At 39.0% G+C, this 18,562-nt stretch overlaps 1 pseudogene; it reads right to left on the reverse strand.

Moving 5' to 3' along the window:
- Positions 1-18,562, reverse strand: part of LOC112106044 — a 223,149-nt pseudogene that overhangs the window by 8,109 nt on the left and 196,478 nt on the right.

Below are 18,562 nucleotides of genomic sequence, written 5' to 3' on the forward strand. Positions count from 1 at the left end.
TAGTTCATTATCTTCCTCATTGGTTTAATGCCAACTCAGAAGCTTGAAAACATGTCTTTTTTTTTTTTTTTTTTTTTTTTTTTTGCCAAAACAGTGATACTTTCACCATGGCACACATGTATGGGTTTTTCTTGTTTTGAATGCAGCTGAACAATAAATCCTTCTCAATTTAACAGCAACCTCCTCACATTAAGTTCTTATATCAAAGTAGCTTTTTTATTTCAGCATAGATCTGCAATTGAATTTGTTAATTAACTATTTCTGAGCAGACAGCAGTCAGAGCAGAAAACTGTGTACCTGTAGGGACATCTAAAACAGGTTAATTTTTTTTGGTCTGTTTCTAGCTGTATCATAGAGCCTCACTTTGGTGTGGCGTGTACTAAAACTTGCAGAAGGGTGGGAGGGTTCTTTTAATCTGAAACTCTTTTAGTTGCCTTTCCAGCTACAGCTTCCACTCCTTTTTTATGCAAGTAACACGTATGGTGCACTTTCACTGAATCCCAAATCAGTGCATGTTACAGTTTTTTGGCTGGCTTCACAGAAAAAAATCTGTGCCTCAGGTGTTCTGTGTAACTGATATTGTTGTAATGTCACCCTTCCACTTGATTGATAGGCATCTTCCTGAATGCACAGTACATTTCATCCTGGACTGCGCCATGATTATCACCATTATGCCATCCCTCACCCACATCCTCCTGTTCTTGTAGTATTCCTCGCTTTTTTTTAAAAACTAGGATTCCTTCTCAGAAGAGTAATACCTGCCAACTTTTTCATATCAGCAGCTGATTCTGTTATTCACTATAAACATTTTTTTAAAAGGCCTTTTCCTTTTAAGCATATTGTTTTCCACTCTGTGAGGGAGGGAGACAGTGTGTTCATGGGATATTTTTTCTTGTGCCTGCCTCTGCTTATCTTGTATAGCACTGTCACATTTTCCAAGGTGCAGTTTTCTGTATTTTGCAGTATCCTTTGTGGAATTTTGCTGTATTTGTTGAAAGCCAGGGTGGGAGGGCATGTGAGATCAGCTTTTTTTCAAATGGATCTTATAGATTTCTCTGAACTGCTGTGACATGCGAGTCAAAGCATCAGTACATTTCTTCCTTTTATGCCACTTAACATCATCTAAGACTCAACCACCATCTTTCCATCACAGGTCTCTTCTCTTCTTGGGAGCCATTCAATGTTGCTTCATAATAGATCACTATTAGGTAATGTGAGGCACACCTTCCACCCGAGGGGCAGACATGCTGTCTCTAGCCCATGGGTCACAGGGAAGTGACTACTGGTGGAAGGGCAAGAGAATGAATCCAGGTCTCTTGTCTGGCCAAGTAAAACACTATCCCTGGGCTACAAGGCTAGCTCTTGTAAGAAAGCATTTGACAGGATTTGCATTAGTTTCAGATAGCTGTAAAAAAGATCCTGAGAGATCATACAGATACTACAGTTACTAAGTAGTCTGACATTTATCTCCTTAATTTAATCACTCATACTTGCTGTTTCTATGACATATTTGCTGAGCCCATGAAGCTTAAACTGTGCATTTATTCAGATTTTGCCCTTCACCTCCTTATCCCACCTCACCCCACTTTGAAACAGCATCTGTTTAAAAAAAGCAAAGGGTTTTATCTGGTGTCTCAGCTGGTGACATGTCAGGCAGGGATACAGGAGAGGCAGATTTTAAAATCAGGATGAGTGAGGCATCATCTTACCTTGCAATGTGTGTGCCAGAGAGAGGCTATCCTCCACTGATAGGAATAATACAAATTATTACAGAAAGGATTTTCACATGCAACAGTCAATCAGGTTTTATTTGCAGGCTCTATCAGTGAGCTACTGGTCTCCCTCACCCATGTGGGCTCTCTGACCAATGGATCAGTGCAGCTTGTCATCCCATTAGCCACACCCATGCATATCCTATGGGCCATCCTCAACCCCACCCCTCCCCTATGCTCAGTCAGAGAAAGCTGGCACGGAGCCCAGCTATGGCACAGAGTCCCCCTTGCACTGCATTCTGCTTTTCAGTGATTTCACTGCACTTTGCACCTTATGCAAAGGATAATCCTTCATGTTAATCCTAATACTTCTGTCAAATCTGTTTTAACCAATCAGTGCATACTTTCGCCCTCCTCTCCAAACACAAATATTGTGTCTAGCTTGACTTTCCGTACATTTTTTTTTTTTAAAAGCGCAGCTGTGTTGTCCTTCATGAGAACAGCTTGTAATTTACCATGACTGCTTTATTTCCCCATGGCAATGCTTACTGTCTTCAGGACAGTTGTCTATCAGCGGCTCCACAGGATCTATATGGTGCTCCAGTTTTCCATCAAGGGAAGCTAAAGTCTCATGATGCTTTGGTTGATCTACTCCAAAATCCACCTCTGGTGCTTTATGATTTCCCTCCTCTGATCAACAAAATGTCTTCCTTCCCTTTTCCTCTTCCAGGGGTCTGAAATGGCCTCAGATGAACTCATTTGGTTTGGACTTGTTTTGCTTTTTGGCACTCTCTCATGCTATGCCTGGCAGTTCCTGGCAGAGCTCTGCTATCCCTTGGGTGGCTCTACAGAGATGGCACAGTGCAGACTGGTAGAGATGAGCCCCCCCGCTCCCAGGATGGCATCAATACAAGATGAGAGCACCCAGAACTCCTTGGGTGGCTTCTAGTGGTTCCACTAGTTGGTGGCAGTGGAAGCTGGCAGAGCTTCATTCTCCCCTTCTGTCTGCTCCTGGGAGTGTTTCAGAGGTGTTTAACCAGATGTTTTTAATCAACAAATAACAACTGATCATCAGTGAATTTTTTTCTTCTCCCGACTTTCACTCCTTTGTGCAATAAGATACCCACGACTGATGCTAGACTAACGTATATTTCTGGAAATGATGCCCCATTAATGCTACCCATCACAGTGGCAGAACTGGGTGGGTCAGCACTGTCTGCTAGCTCTGAAACATCTCCTCCAAGTTTCTTTGCCCTTAATACAAAATGCTGTGCAACGGTTACCACTGGAGTCTGACACTTTCTCCTCCATGTACCCAACAAGGTATTTATTATCTATTATGAATCATGACCCAAACAAAAGACCTGAGTCCAAGTTTAGTCTTTTGAGTGGTAGATACTACATGTTACAGCTCTCTGCCCAGTCACTTTGAAGAGCACTCACAGTTTGATTTGAAAAAAGAAAGAAAAGTAAGAACAAGAACATTACAGAAATTGTCCAATGTCTCCAACCAGAGCAAGGTAAATGCAAATTTTTTTTGCCTTTCACTGCTGTTAATATCAAGCTACAAAAAGCTATTCTGAATTACGCACAGACATAGGATATTTGCCGGAAAAAAATCCCATCGTTCATATTCTGTTTTTCTGATGGGCAAGAGGCACCGTCCATTCTGACTGACGGTTGGCATGCAACTTACTACTGAGCTAGACTGTATGTTGATGGATAAGCCAGTCTCATCCAAGTGTCAGGAAGATTATATGAAAAAAAGAAGAGCTGTCTGTAGTTGCTCCATCTCTGAGGAGATTGCCAACTCACCCTAACAAAAGAAAACATTAGTGTGCTATTTGCGTCTCACAAAGAGACTGTGATAAGATGACATGATAAATGATAGAGAGCTTTTCCCCCCCAATAAAAACACATAAGGTAGCTAAATCATAAAATGTAAAGAATATCTTGGCTCTTTGAATTGGGGCGAGCCATTTATTAAAAATAAAAAAGGTGAAATTGACAGAAAAACGAGTGTAGTTTCTGCTTTTTCTGTATTTCTTAAATTAACTCAAATTACATTATGTAGGGGAAATACATATGTACACACTAAATATCGTAAGAGCCGTCTCTTTCTGTGCCCACACAAAATTGCACAGGCAAACAGGTTAGGAGCTTTACTGTTTGTTTGTATTAATGGCTATTTGAGTGCCCCAATTCTATAAGTATTAAAAATAGGAATGTGTGTATTTCTTGTTGTCAAATTTGGAGTCCACTTTCAAAATTTGGCACTAACGATCATATCTTCAAAAGTCAGTTGTAGAATTATGTGCATTTGTCACAGCTTTGCACGCAAAGCACTTGATCATAAATGCAAACTGCTGGTTAGGCATCTAGAAAGCCACTTAGATGCACAAATGTGATCTGAACGTGCATTAAGTCTAAACACAGCAGGTATGTTACTGCATTGACATTTCTGTATCCAAATATCAGGCTTCCCTTTGTGAACATTTGGCCCTAAATATTCAAGCTTAGTGAATGTTATTATCTACACACTCTGGTCATACACAATGAATAACAACTACAAATAAAGGAGGGAGTTATATCACAAACCCCTACAGGTTAATTATAAAATATTGCTACAGTCTTACTTATGTTAGTATTCCTGGAGCAGTTATTGAACATACGACCAGGTAGGACAGCACGTATCAGCCTCATTTTAAACCTGGGTATGTACTGAGACTGAACCTTATCCAATGGCTAATGATTACCTTCTGGTCATGGTCAAAGGCACACACTAATCCATTTAAGTGTTCCAGCAGCCGTATATATTGTGGGCCACTTGATATTTTTGTCTCGGTGAGCAGACCTCATGGTGGATTTGAGTGGGTCCATTTTTTCCCCTCCCAGAGAGTTCCCAAAGTGGGTATTGCCTTCTAGCCTAAGGGTTGCCTCATGGTTATTTTGGGAATAAATAACCACCACAACCCCTCTTGGTGGCAGTTGCAGCAGAGAGGCTGAGGGAATGAATGGGTATGGGAACTTAACTCCCCTCTCACCAGCTCCAAGCTTGGGCTGAGGCACAATGACAAGGCAATATTCAAAGGTTGTACTGTCATGTCCTAATCTGGGGATAAATGGAGGCTTTCAGTCTTCTGAGCAGCACCTTTTGTGATCACCCATTTCACACAATTTAAAAACCAAACAAGCCATTTTAGAGTTGACAAACCACGTAATAATATTTTTTAAGGTCCGTGCAATATGAGATGCCACAACGCCCCCCAAAATGCAGACATCTACTATGCAAACACAGTCGAGTCTTTATTTAGACTGGATCATCCCACAAGGCAGGTAAGCAAAGCAGACATATCTCCAGAACTAAATCAAGTCCCTTAAATAAATGCCTTATCTCATGTATTAGCATATTCATTCTCTCACATTCTTGAAAACAAACCAGTATACATGGGGAGCATTCTGCTGTTTTGAGGTAATGTCAGACATGTTATATTCTTTGGGAAGTTTCTCCTGTATGTCATCTAGTATGCCTTTACCTTCATGTTTTTCATGTTGGAAGTTTCTTGTGTATCCAATTCTGTGAGCATTTGTAGAATTTAGGGGGCTATTTACATGCAGAGGAAGTTACAAACATACATACATGCTTAACTTTATGCACTGAGTAGTTCCACTGATTCTTGTGGGACTAATCTCAGTGCATCACATTAAGTACATACATAAATCTTAGCAGGAATCTTAGCAGGTCAACACCTAAATGTTAACTACCTGGGAAAAACTCCAGCATGACCTTTGGAAAATAAGACCTCTTAATGTGCATGCTTACATTGGAAAGATTGTCTGAATGCAAAGAAGAAAGTCACAGCTTGAGTGTCTGACAATTGACTACTACTTTGCGTCTTGCAGTCATGTTGTAGCTGTGTTGGTTTCAGGATATGAGAGAGACAAGGTAGGTGAGATTAAAATCCTTTATTGGCCCAAATTCTGTTGGTAGAAGGGACAAGCTTTCGAGCTTCACAGAGGTGCTCAGGTCACCACTTTGCTAACCACTCCATATTGTGGTACTAAATTGTACCTCTTGTGCGATCTGCCCCATTCACACAATTGTGTTTGTGTGTGGGATGGAGAATTGCAGCTGCTTCTGTAGCACCATCTCCCACTGCGTCTCTGCGCTTGGTGTGTCTGGGAATTGGCACGTAGGATGGAAGAAAACCAGCCTCACCAGAAATCTTCCCAGGAGTTCTTCCAGCTCCTCCTTAGAAGAGGGCAGGAGTATCAGGGGAGGCTACTAACAGGGGAAGCTGGAATATTTGAGAGAATCAGGCACTCCCAGTATGAGAGTACGGTGGTACATCTGCATAGATATACTTGGCCTCCTCTGAATTCTCCACAGAATTTGGGGGCTTTGTCTTTAGGACTGGGAAGGGAGTGGAAACAAACCCTACTCTTCCTTTTCTGGGTCAATTTGGAGGAAACGATGCAAGAACACTTCACAGGATTTTCCTAGAGGAAGGCAAGTTCTGGGGCACAGTTCATGAAAATATGGGCTAGTGCAGCTTGACAAAGGATTCTAAATAGCTGAGTCCTACTAAAGCATAATAAGACTCAAAAGGGATTGCTGTATGATTCAAAACAGTGTTTAATGTATTCAGATTTCTTTCATGTATCACTTAGACTGTAGATCATTTCCCCGCATTACAAATTTCAAATCAAAGCTTTTTATAAACCCATACAAAATAGCTTTTACTTTTGAAACCAAAGAGCCAGCAGAAAAAACAAACAAGCGCTACACCATCTTGTGAAGGATTTGCAATCTGTTTTTACTAACCTTTTCTTCCACAGTCTGCGAGACTCCTTCCCCAGTAATCGAATCCTTGGATTGCAGGTCCAACAGCGTATGGAACAGTTTGTCTGAAGTCACTGTCAAGAATTCAATCTCTGCATTGGGGGGCAGGCCACACTGGATGGGGTCTTTCAGGAGGTAACATTTCATCAGTGTATTTATGGGAACGTTGATAATCCAGGACCACAAACCCAGGAGCAAGATCTAGCTTCCTGTCAAACTGTCAAAAAAACAAAACAAAAATAACACCCAAACCACAAGTGACAATCCTTGCTAAACAGAAAAAGGAACCTTCAAGCTATAAATCAAATTATTCTGTTATGGAGTCATTGCTGAGAATGACACGACTTCTTAACAGTTTATGTCCATGACAATTAATCAAATTTGTTCCATATTTTAATTAGCTTCTTTATATCGCATACAGATACTGATGTTCAAAAGACAAAAACTACATGAATTTGCAAAAAAATCAGGTTTTTCTTCAGTTAGCAAAAAACATACTGATAATTTTAATTTAAAAAATAGAGAGAAATATTTTAAAAGAAAAATGTTATTTCTTCCAAATTACAAAGTGCTGCTCTCTGGTGTAACATTATTAGTCCGTATGCCAATTTATTAAATAAAGCAATTTATGGTAGTATCTCTGAAGAATGCCATCCTTTCTTGAAATGAAAGTGAGTAATAGTGTAAGGTTTGCAAAATAAAGAGGCACATTTTTTTCTTCAGATTATTACCAAAATACATGCATTGTCTATTTGACAATCAATACACTCCATAAAATAAAATGGAGCTATGGTATCATCATCATAATTTCTTTTCAAATGGTTTGCTGAGAGCCAGATTTTATCCTTTATGGAACAGAATGGCAAAATCGTTTAATTCAATATCACATATTCATAATAAGCTATAATTCTGCTGTATCTCAAAACTGCTATGCAAATATTTTAGGCTCACTAGACATTTAAAACAACAGACAGGTGGGAGTACATTTATTTATTTACATTTGTACTGACTTAAAATTCAAAATGCTATTTGATGCTTTTGAAGTATTACTGTGGGATGCTAAATTACTACTGAAATCTTACAGTTTTGTGATACCTTTCAACCTGCCAAGATACATAATGATGGTGATGATGATGATAACAACAATAGCAGTAGTACAGGATCCTTAAAATAATGTGGGGCTCATTTCTGAAAGATAAATACCATTTTCTCTAACTTCAGTTTTGTGATTCAGCATTTGTGATGCAAGTAATCTGCAATAATGAAAGTAAAATAACCCCAGGTTTGTGTGGGATGGAGATACATTTGAATCTAAAATGAGGCACCCTCCCTTATAATGAGGGACATGTTAGCAGCATGTAGTGCCATGATGCAAGGCTTCCTCTAGAGAAACTGCAAAAAAGTTCATCTTCAGAAATGACACTATACTGAAAAAACGAACAATTATTCCAGATGTGCCTCCTGCTGGGGCTCAAGTTTTTTCAGTGCCTCACCAGATCTGTTTGGAAAAGGGTTTCCCACTGTTTCTTTGAGAAAGAATGCACCACGCTAGTAGGGCCAGAGAAAGCTGAATGACCCCAGCTTCATGGCAACCCCAACTGCAAATATGGGTAGCTCCTTGAAAGAAGTTACAGCTTTCCTCCCTGCAGCCCCTCTATATTCTACTCTCTTTTTAAAAATTCTTGTTTCTTTTCACTGCATTCTTCCTTGGCTTTCTTTTAATCCTTTTCTGCTCTTGTTCTTTTGTTCTTGTTCTTGCACTCAGAGCAGGTTACATACTGCTCAGGGTGGGTAGGGAATGTACACTGCAGGCTCTGTGGGTGTGTTCTCTCACAGCTGAGCTGAGTGGCACATGGGACGGGAGAAAGGAAGAAAAGCTTGAGCCAGTGGGCTGCTGCCTCAGCCTGCAGCTGTATACATCTGGGGCCTGATTCTCCACTACCTCCCACTTTGTGTAGCCATTTACATATGTGCACGGTGTGTATAAAACACTACCAATCTGATCTGGAAGTGTGGTATACCCATTTTGCACAGGCGGCTTGTCGATGAGGGGAATGAGAAAAGATAGATATAAAAGGACTATGTGTGGTGGCAAATATACTGTTTCATGGGGTAGGATGGGGGAATCGCAATAGGAGGTTAGTGTTCATCTATGTCAAAAGGGATCCCAAAGAGAAGGGTTGAGAACCATTCGTTTACAACAGTCAGAATGATCCTGATTCTGTATCCCACAACTCCCATTGACTTCAGTACAGAATCTGTGTCCGTCTAAACAACAATAGTAATAATTGTGCACAAATGAACTCCCTTGTACAGCATGAAGTAAAAGGGCTTTTGCTGCCACTGCCTCCTACCATGTGATTTTAGAACTTGAGGGAATTCCATAAATATTATAACCCTCTCTATACCACATTTGGTACTACATTAGCAGACATCTTGGATATTTGAAGGGAGATCAGAGACGACCAACAAAAATCATCAGGGGATTGGACAGATAGACTTATGAGCTAAAATAGCTAAGTCCTTAATTGAACCCAGGATGCTTACCTGGGTAGAAGTGGAGGAGTACATTTAAGGATGTCTAGGTGGAGAAAAAATAATGTTGCTTAAAACTAAAATCCACTTTCCATGGACCATAGAACTTTGTGCCAATGGATGGATGGATGCAAGTCTGGGTAATCACTGAGGCATCTCCCCTGGCAAAACTTACAGATGTTCTGCTTTTACTCCAGTCCCATTAACTTCACTCAGATATAACCTCATGCTTCAGGGCTTAAACCATATCTAACCACACTGAGCGATCCTACTCTGAGGTTTGTTGTACCTTCCTGTGAAGCATCTGGTTCTGGCCATTGTAGGATATAGGACAGTGGACTAGATGGATGGACCATGGCTCTGATCAAGTCTGACAGTTCCTAGATTCCTATGTCAGATGCTCATGAATATAAGACAGAAGGATATATACCCACTGCATTTTGATATCACGTTATTCTAGTGTGTGAATGATGTCTCTAAAATTTCAGCATATCTAGAGTTGTTATAAAATGAAGATATCCATGTTTAGTCAACTTAACCATACAATTTTTTATGTATAAAAAGTACTAAGTTATTAAAAGCTGATGTTACTAGTATTCTATTTTTACTTAGACGTCTGAGAATTTGAAAGGGAAGAACCCAAAGCACAGACCATGTAACATAGAACTGAATACACAACCTAAATTATGTCAGGGTAAGGTAAACCAGTCTGACGACAGTAATAAATGACCCAAACATTTTTATAAAAAAGATGAACTGAATCTTTTCTGCAATTCCTAACTGTTCAAGTAACTTCCTTCACAAATTATCTTACATATTCATATGTCCCTTTAATTCCTGATTCCCAGCTAAGACTGAAAGCAGGAAGTTGAAACTATCTTGAGAAAGAACTCTTTGCAGGGTAGTTCTGTCTTAACTGGAATCAGGAAGCATCAGAAGCCTGCTTGAATAAATAGGCTGCTTGAATCCAGTTTTGTTAACATAAGTGATTTGGGGCTAAACAGCCACACCCACATTCTTTTGGAGGATGTATCCTAATCTACCCTATGGAGATTTACCCATTGATAATTGAATTACAAGCAGCTAAGCAGTACCCTTATAAAAATAGTAATCAGCGGTCCAAAACATTGCAGAATTACTATTGTAAGCTTTAGCCTTTTGGATCCTTACTGTAAAATAATGTAACATTTTCTTTTTTTATATATAGGGGAGAAGATTCTGTTTTATTGTAAAATGAAACAATTTAAGGTAAATAATGTTATGAAAAGACATAATTTTCACTGCCAATGTAAAAATGGATGGAAGATCCAGGGGAATTAAAAGGTGAAATAGTACATCATGTCCAGCAGTGTACTTATCACAAATAACACACGTTTAAGAAAAATTATATTCCTCAAAAGTGTTAAGTTTACATATAAAAATGTGTCAGCTTCCAGCAGGGGGAGCTCTAACTCTGGAAACACTTCTGTGGTTGCTGAAGCTTTTATTACCTGACTGGGTTGCATATACTCTTCCAACTATGTGCGACAAAGTCTTCTATCCTAGTCGTCTGTAATATGACCACCATACATAATCTAGCCAAACAAGTAACGGAGATCTTCCCAGGGTACCTACAACAAGAAAGGTATTTTTTAAGTGTAGGGTTTGATTCTAAAGGAAATGAAATAATTATTCAGCCAAAGAGCAGAGGCTAGTTAGTGTATTGGGATTGTTACCCACAGTGAAGAAAGATTCAATTCTGTTTGCCAGTCAGGTTCAGAACAACAGTTGATGGGGCAGAAAATTTCCACTATTCTACTTGTCACACAAGAGAGGTCGCACAAAGTCACCCTTCGTAGAATATGTTAATCATCTTTAAAATTCGTATTAAAAATAAAAACCCAGTTTTGCACATATAGGAAACAACAGGATTAGGTTCAGCACATTTATCAAAGTAGTTAGGGATGGCACATACTTACTTAAATGGGTTTAAGGAAATGCAAAAATATCTGAGAATTTGCTTCCAGGTAGTTGTAGAGAACACGGACAGAAATTGTGAGGTCCCCATTGTTAAAAGGGTACTTTCTGTTCTAGCCCTGAGGTCCAAATTTCTGCCACTCATCCACACAGGCATGACAGTAGCAAAGTGAAAAACAGAATCATCTTGAATTCCTGTTCACAGGTACACTGATCAAGCAGGTTCTGAAAGATCAGAGAGATTTCACTTATTCAAGAGATTCCATCAATTTGAAAATTTCTGTGTGAAGATTTTGTACCTCCTATAATTATCAGTAACACCACAGATGACTATAATTGACAGTTATAGTTAAAGTTAGTGACAAAAGTATCTTCACTATTTTTTGCAGCTTGTTTACTTTGTGGATTTGTCAGCACTTTCTGTGTCATTGTTTCCCCTGTACCGTCCACTACCTGTTTTCTTTCTTGCTATAAGACTCCTATAAACATCAACAGGGGTACAAAAAAGACGTTATAATTTCTAAAGGGTTTTTTAAGATGATTTGCACACCATACTGTTAAGATGTGAGCTATCAGAAAATAGATTTTTTTTGCTATTAGGAAATTTCTCAAAAAATTAAAGTTAATGGTCTCCCTTTAATGTGAATATTCATGTTAAAGAGCTAATAGATTTCTATGACTGTCTGTGCAACGTTGCTTGCAATTATTAACTGGATCAGTGTTTGTATATCTTTTAAATATCAATACAAGTATTTTAATTAAAAACACATTCTACAAAATGGGAACAAGTTAAGAGAAAAATGATGATGATCTAGTACAACCAAAGTGATGTTTCATATTACATATGATCAAAACACTTCGGACTAGATGCTTAGCTGGTGTAAATTGGCATAGCCCCATTGATTTCAATAAGGTTAATTGATGTACACGAGCTGAGGATCTGACCCTAGTGCACACCATACACAGTAATAGTACAAAATACTCCAATGGCACGGGGCACAAAAATTCATGTTCTCGCATCTGAATTAAAGAACAAAATGAAACCAGACCAAAATAATTTCTCATTTCTACACTACAGTAATTATCTGTAATGTCTGCAAACTGTTTCCCATGCACGCAGGAATATATTTAATCAGAAGCCATATTTCATGCTTCAGAATGAGAGGATCTAATTTCTTGTTTGATGTACAGTTATGCCGCTATAAGGCAATTTTGTGAATGGATCTTTATGTAATGAAGTTTATTCTATTTTATTATCTCACAGCCTGCAGTAGCTGTCAGTGACTTTTCAATTTTAAATGACTTTACAATGATAAATTTAATAATCCTATTTTTGTATTTTATAACTCCTGTGATGTTTTACTTGCCTGGCCAAAATTATCCAGTGCAGCATAAAGATTAGCCAGCATTCCAGTGGGTGGCTCATTGGTTATTTTAATCAGAGTTTTCAAAAATTCCCTTTGGAATGACATGATCTTTAGGAGAAGGGGCAGGTTCAGCACTCATAAAAACCAGATAGTCTGGGTGACTTCCTTCACTGTTTCTCCAGGAATTCCTCTAATGTGTCAAGCCACTTTGCTACATGATGAATTTTCTGGGCAAGGAGGTGGGGAGGTAGGAGAGAGAAATAGGCTTCCCAGTGAGCTATTGATTTGAAATATGAAACATTTTATTGATACAAGCAAATCCCAGGCATAAGGAAGCAGTTTGATATAGCACAATATTTGAAAAAATCATGTGCATCTGTTTAGCACAATATACTGCATAATGACAGCAATCTTCCCTGTTTGCATCTATTCATCTGATTATACAGAGTAACAATTCTTTTTGCTACACATTTATTTACTAAAGGATTTTTTTTATGGATAATAAATTAGTAAATCAAATAGCATGTGTTTGGTAAAATACTTTAGTCAACTCCACACAAGGCAGATGCAGTTCACATTTTATGTGATATTCAATGACCCATTAACACTCATACCTCAATATGAAGTTATGAGCTTCTCTTTTGGAAGAGACAAAGGAAGTTGGTAATCATTATTTAGCGCTGTTTTATCTAGACACACATTATTTTGAAAAGCTTCCGTTTTTAACACTGCAATGTAGCACTGTTGTAATGAAGAGCTTTGACTTACTTGAAGTATAACCCAGTGGCCTTCTTTTGATGCTTTTACCATAGCTATTTCTGCTACCGCTTCCTGTCCTTAACCCAGAGGTACATTGTGAAGTTTTCTGGCGTCAGTGGTAAATTCAAGCTTGCTCCCTAAACAGAACAATATATTGTATCACTTCAACTCAAATAATTAATATCGTTCAAAGAATCACGTACTGTGCACAGAGCATTTAAATGGAACACATCATAGAAGTCACTAAACTGAGAACAAAACAAAACAAAAACAATAAAAAAAACCCTCCAAAATATAGTTTCATTATATCAGATGGACTAATATGTTTTATTCCTTTTGTGCTTCTTACAATATAAAATTGCAGATACAATAAGAGGCAATCCAGAAGGAGAACAACCAACTAATTCCCACTAAGGAAATCACTACCTACTACACATATAAAATACAATTATACCACAAAAATGCACTGCTGGTAAGGTAATGTAAAGGCAAATATAAAAAAAACTTCTGACTAAAATAACATGAACTGACTAGGGTATCTGTTAAGCAGCTGCACATCCTATCTATGTACACACACAGTACAAGGAGTTAACTTGTAGTCATTACACTGAAATTGGGGGGAGGGGGAGAGGGAGAGTCATGGCATAAGGAAGGATGAGTTGAAATTAACTCATTTGTCTCTTATCAATGTAACTGGGCCAAATTCTCCTCATGCAAAACTATTGACTTGCACTCATCTAATCAAAACAGATGCTGGCCCTTTATTTTTTCACCAGAGAGCCACCAACAATTGCATTGTACTCTGTCTGAGTTAAGCACTACAATTGTCATAAAGGAGTATGTTTTCCAATGTCATATATTTCATGAATTAACATGTGACGGTACTCAACAATAATGGAGGTTCCTTATTTATTTCTCTAGAGGTATTAATTGTAATAGCATTAATTACAATGAATTCTTTTGGTATTAATGTGAATGAGTAGGAGTTCCACTCCAATTCAATAGAAAGTTTGTTAGTTGTAAGCATTCCCTTTTGTGCAACATTAACAGACATGTTTGGCCTGGACTTACCTAATGATTCTATGGTTTTCAGTGGATCAACTCCAGAAGATAAATGAAAACTAGGACTGTTTTCTTAAAACTATTTTGCAAACTCAGTTTTATGCCTCTCTACATATTTGGTTCCAAATTTCTCTTCAACAAAGTTCCTATAAATTAAGAGTTGCAAAATGATAAAGCTTCAGGGAAACCAACATTTAAAAGCTATAGAAAAACCATTTATACTACTAGTATTTAATCATGACTCATATTTGGTAGAAATCCAAGAACACCACACTCTGGAGGCAAAAAATCGGTCCCTCTAAGTGTTCAGGTTAGTAATCCAACCTAATACCATACGTCATCTGATCTGGTCTCCTGGCTCACATAATAATCAGCTTCTGGAGGGAACGTTTCATTTTCCATTCTTGTGAAAACTTCTTTTTCTTTGGACATTCTGATTCCGCCACTTTTTTCCCTTCCTTTTGGGGAGCCTTCAATATCTTTATCCAACCCACAAAATTCATCCCTAAAACGCATTGTCTAGAGATGAAAAAAACCCTAAGCACACATTTGACTGTATCCATGTATATTTTGAACAGCAAAAAATCCCAAATTATTTGCACAAATTTTGTTTTTTTTAAAACAATGTTTGTGGGCTTCCTTGAACGCCTACCCAGGTTCCTGAGTACACACTTGATCACCTTAATTGTACTCCGTGCAGAGCTGGAGTGAAAATCCAGTAGCCTGTTTTAGTTATGGTCAATATGAACTCTGAGTAAGAAGTCAAGTTCCCAAGCATCCATTTCCTTATTCATAAGTAAAAGCTGCAAGACAAAACATTTACATAATTAACTGAACAATTCCCCATGTAATGCCTATAGCTCTTTACATTTGTAAGAGCTTAGGACCTCATTCATGACCAAATCCCAAGTTCCAGCAATTTTTTTAAACATGCAGTCTATGGATACCATAACATATTGATTTAAATATAGAAGTGTTCCCTACTGCAGTTGAATCGATTCACAGTAGATAAGTGGACAAAAGGTAGCAGTTGGATGAGCCCATTTGAATCAAACAAAAAACACCCTGAACCTTCATACAAAATTTGAACCAAACCCCAAACCTAAAGCTGTTTTGAAGTTCAAAACATTTAACTCTTGCTGTTAATTTTTTGTCCCCATCTGTGTGGCTTTTTTATATGGGACCAGGGATAGAAACACTAAAATGTGGGGAGAAATGAAATTTTATGGTGTTCCTGGCTCAGTCAAAACCAAATAGCACTGGAATGTCATATTACATTTCCAGAACTGAGAGGATTGGATAAGCAACCAAATTTTTGGATGGTTATCAAATCTGAATCTGAACTATCTAAGATTAGCACATTGCCAGCTTTTGGCAACTACTTTTTAGAAATCAAAAGTAAACCTAAAACCACTATAGTATTTAACTGTCTTGTGCAAGGATATGTTGCTTGCCAACATTTGGAATTTACTGAGGAAGCATTTCTGCTAAGTGTTAGTAGCCACCACTGCCATCAGAGCAGCAAAAAATGTGACAAATAAACGACTGACTGCAACTGCCCCTTTCAAACAGAACAGGAATGTTTTTGGGGGGAGAGGGGAGGGCGGGAACGTCCCTGCCCCTGGTGGAGGTCATTATTCTCCGGAAACTGGTAAACCAACCCTGGATCATGTAGATACTTGAGAATAGGAAATGTTTTGCCTTTGAAATGCACCAGATTACATGTACCTTCAAAGAGTGTTCATGGGGAAGACACCCCCGGGACCACCTTACAAGGGCTTTATTTCTTGCCTGCAAATTAGTCAGTTCAAAACACTGCTCTCCTCTCATCTCAGCCCTCAAATCTAACACTGCAGATGCCATTTGCAAAATGGGGGGGGGGGTAAGAAAGAAAAGCGACTGTTTCAGAGAAGACAAAAATATTTATAAAAAATGAAGCCAGGCGCTGTAGAGACAGGAATAAGATGCAGTTCAGCTGGCAAGTAATACACTGACAGTCTGATGGATTTTTGAGGCATTTCAATAAATCCCTCTTTTTCAACTTCAGCAGGGGCGCATTGAAACAGCTACATTTTCCAAATGGCAGACAGACAATAGCATCTAAATTATTTTTAAGAAAGCACCCACGGCATTATGATGACTACAACTAAATCCATTTTAAAGCGGGGGCGGGGGGTCAACAAATGTATTGAGCTCTTTGTGAAGTGCCTCACTGACATTTCCCAACTCCCTCCGCTTTTTGCCTATTTTTTTTTTGAGAAACCTGGTAAAATGCACTAAAGGATTTAAGGTTATCATCTGTCTCTCTGTCTAACTTCTGACACATCTTTATGACAATAAAGAGTCACAGTCAACTGTAATAGGAGGGCAACACAATGAATCCTGGTAAGTCAGGGAGGGAGGTCATTTTTTTTTCAACTTCACTGCCCTCTCACCCCCATTTCTTCCTCACATAACAGAAGTGCCATCTGTTCCTACCCCAAACATGCATGTATTTGATTTCTATTCAGTAATAGCTAACAGAAAAAGAGATTATCAAGCGATCTAAAGCACTCATCAGCATTAGTAGTCTCTCCCATCCAATGTGTTTTGTTTGCACCTCCAAAGACTTAGAGACAAAAAGTGCTGTCATTGCCTATAATTATTCCTCTCTCTGGTAGGGGACCATATATTCAAAGGTACAGAACATGGCTGCAGTAAGGAAATATGAGGCTCTAAAGTCAGAAAGTTTTGGGAGCCCCAGATGAGAGGAGGGATGTTTAGTTTGTAGTTTTGTGTGTTCTAGCTTGCAGTCATATAGCAAGCAATATTACTTGGGTGCTGTGCTATCAAGATGCTGCATTAGAATACATCATTACCAAGTAACAATGTTGCATGATGCAATGTCACCTTGTAGTGATGCAAAAATCAGTATACCTTGCAGCTGGGGTGTCACCATTAATAATGTGGCTCCAAAAATCGACTCTGTACAAAAGTCATCCCACGGTTCCATGTTTAGTGTAGCTCAATGACTTCATCTCCAATCTGTGCAGTTTACAAGTAAAAATAGATTTTTTCCCTAACTGCCAGGTCAGCAAACTCAACTTGGGATCTTAAAGTCAAGCTGGGTTCTTTCCTTCCTATCTTGTTACCAGTGCTAATGATTCTGTAGGCCAAATCCTGCCCTCAGTTACATCTGGTGCCACCTCATGAAAGCATGGCTCTACATTTGGACTTTAATTAATGGTTCAATTGAGGCTAGTTTGTGGTTGTCCTGAAATAGTGCTAAAAAGAAAAGAAAGGAATATGCATTTTGTTACCCAGACAAGCAGACATGACAAGATACATTCATGGAGCATATCTGCTGAGACAGCTGGTGCCAATTTGACTTAATTACTTTTCAAAGTAGAATGGCACTTTAAACCCAAATTTCTTGATGATCTAACCTCTGTCCCATTCCTCTTCCCTCACTTTCTGCCCCTCTCTCTCCACTCCTGATTCATAGATATTAAGGCCAGAAGGGGCCGTTGTGGCCATCTAGTCTGACTTTAGAACTTCCTCAAAATAATTCCTAGAGTAGATCTTTTTGAAAAACATCCCATCTTGATTTTAAAATAGTCAGCAATAAAGACAAACCTTGGTGAACTGTTCCAATGGTTAATTATTCTCATGGTTAAATTATCTGTCCCTCTTCTGTTTCTTTCTGTTCCTTTCCCTGCCTCCTCTCGCCTCACCCTCCTCCTGCTTTCGTCTTCCTCCTGCCTACTTGCTTAATTAAACCAGCTCTTATATGTTCAGGGCCTTTCCTGAACATATAAGATGGGAGCAGAGCCGGGAGTGGGGCAGATCCTGGAGCACAGGAGATGTATGGGCAGCACTCCCACACTGTGGAACTAACTGGCATGGTAAGACAGTGGAATACAGCCAGGAAAATTTCTGAAACGCAGGCTGTGTCATTGCAGGGGAACTCCAGGAAGTTATACTTGTGCTTCGGAGTAGCTATTTTGTATAGCTATTAATTAATCACAAGAATCAGAGGTTTTTTACAAAAGGTGGAGGTAGAGGGGAAGGCATCAGTTTAGCAATGTTATGTGGTTCAGCTGCAGGGGATCGCCCTATACATGGCTACTAGCTGGGGTTTTGATGCAGGAGTTGTGGAGGGCCAATAGATCCAAGATTATGTACCCATGGATCTACCAGAATAAGGAGAGAGTTAATCAGAGCAAAGGCTACCAAAGCCTTGGGGCTGCAGTAGACGCTGCAGAGGAACTGCTGAGGGGGCTGGGAAGAATTCCTTGTGTCCTGTAGGGCTGCCTACCCCAAGCCCAGCTGCTCATGCTCAGGGTGGT

This window comes from Terrapene carolina, unplaced genomic scaffold (assembly GCF_002925995.2).
Source record: "Terrapene carolina triunguis isolate 2854851 unplaced genomic scaffold, T_m_triunguis-2.0 Scaffold62, whole genome shotgun sequence".
Taxonomy (NCBI): domain Eukaryota; kingdom Metazoa; phylum Chordata; order Testudines; family Emydidae; genus Terrapene; species Terrapene triunguis.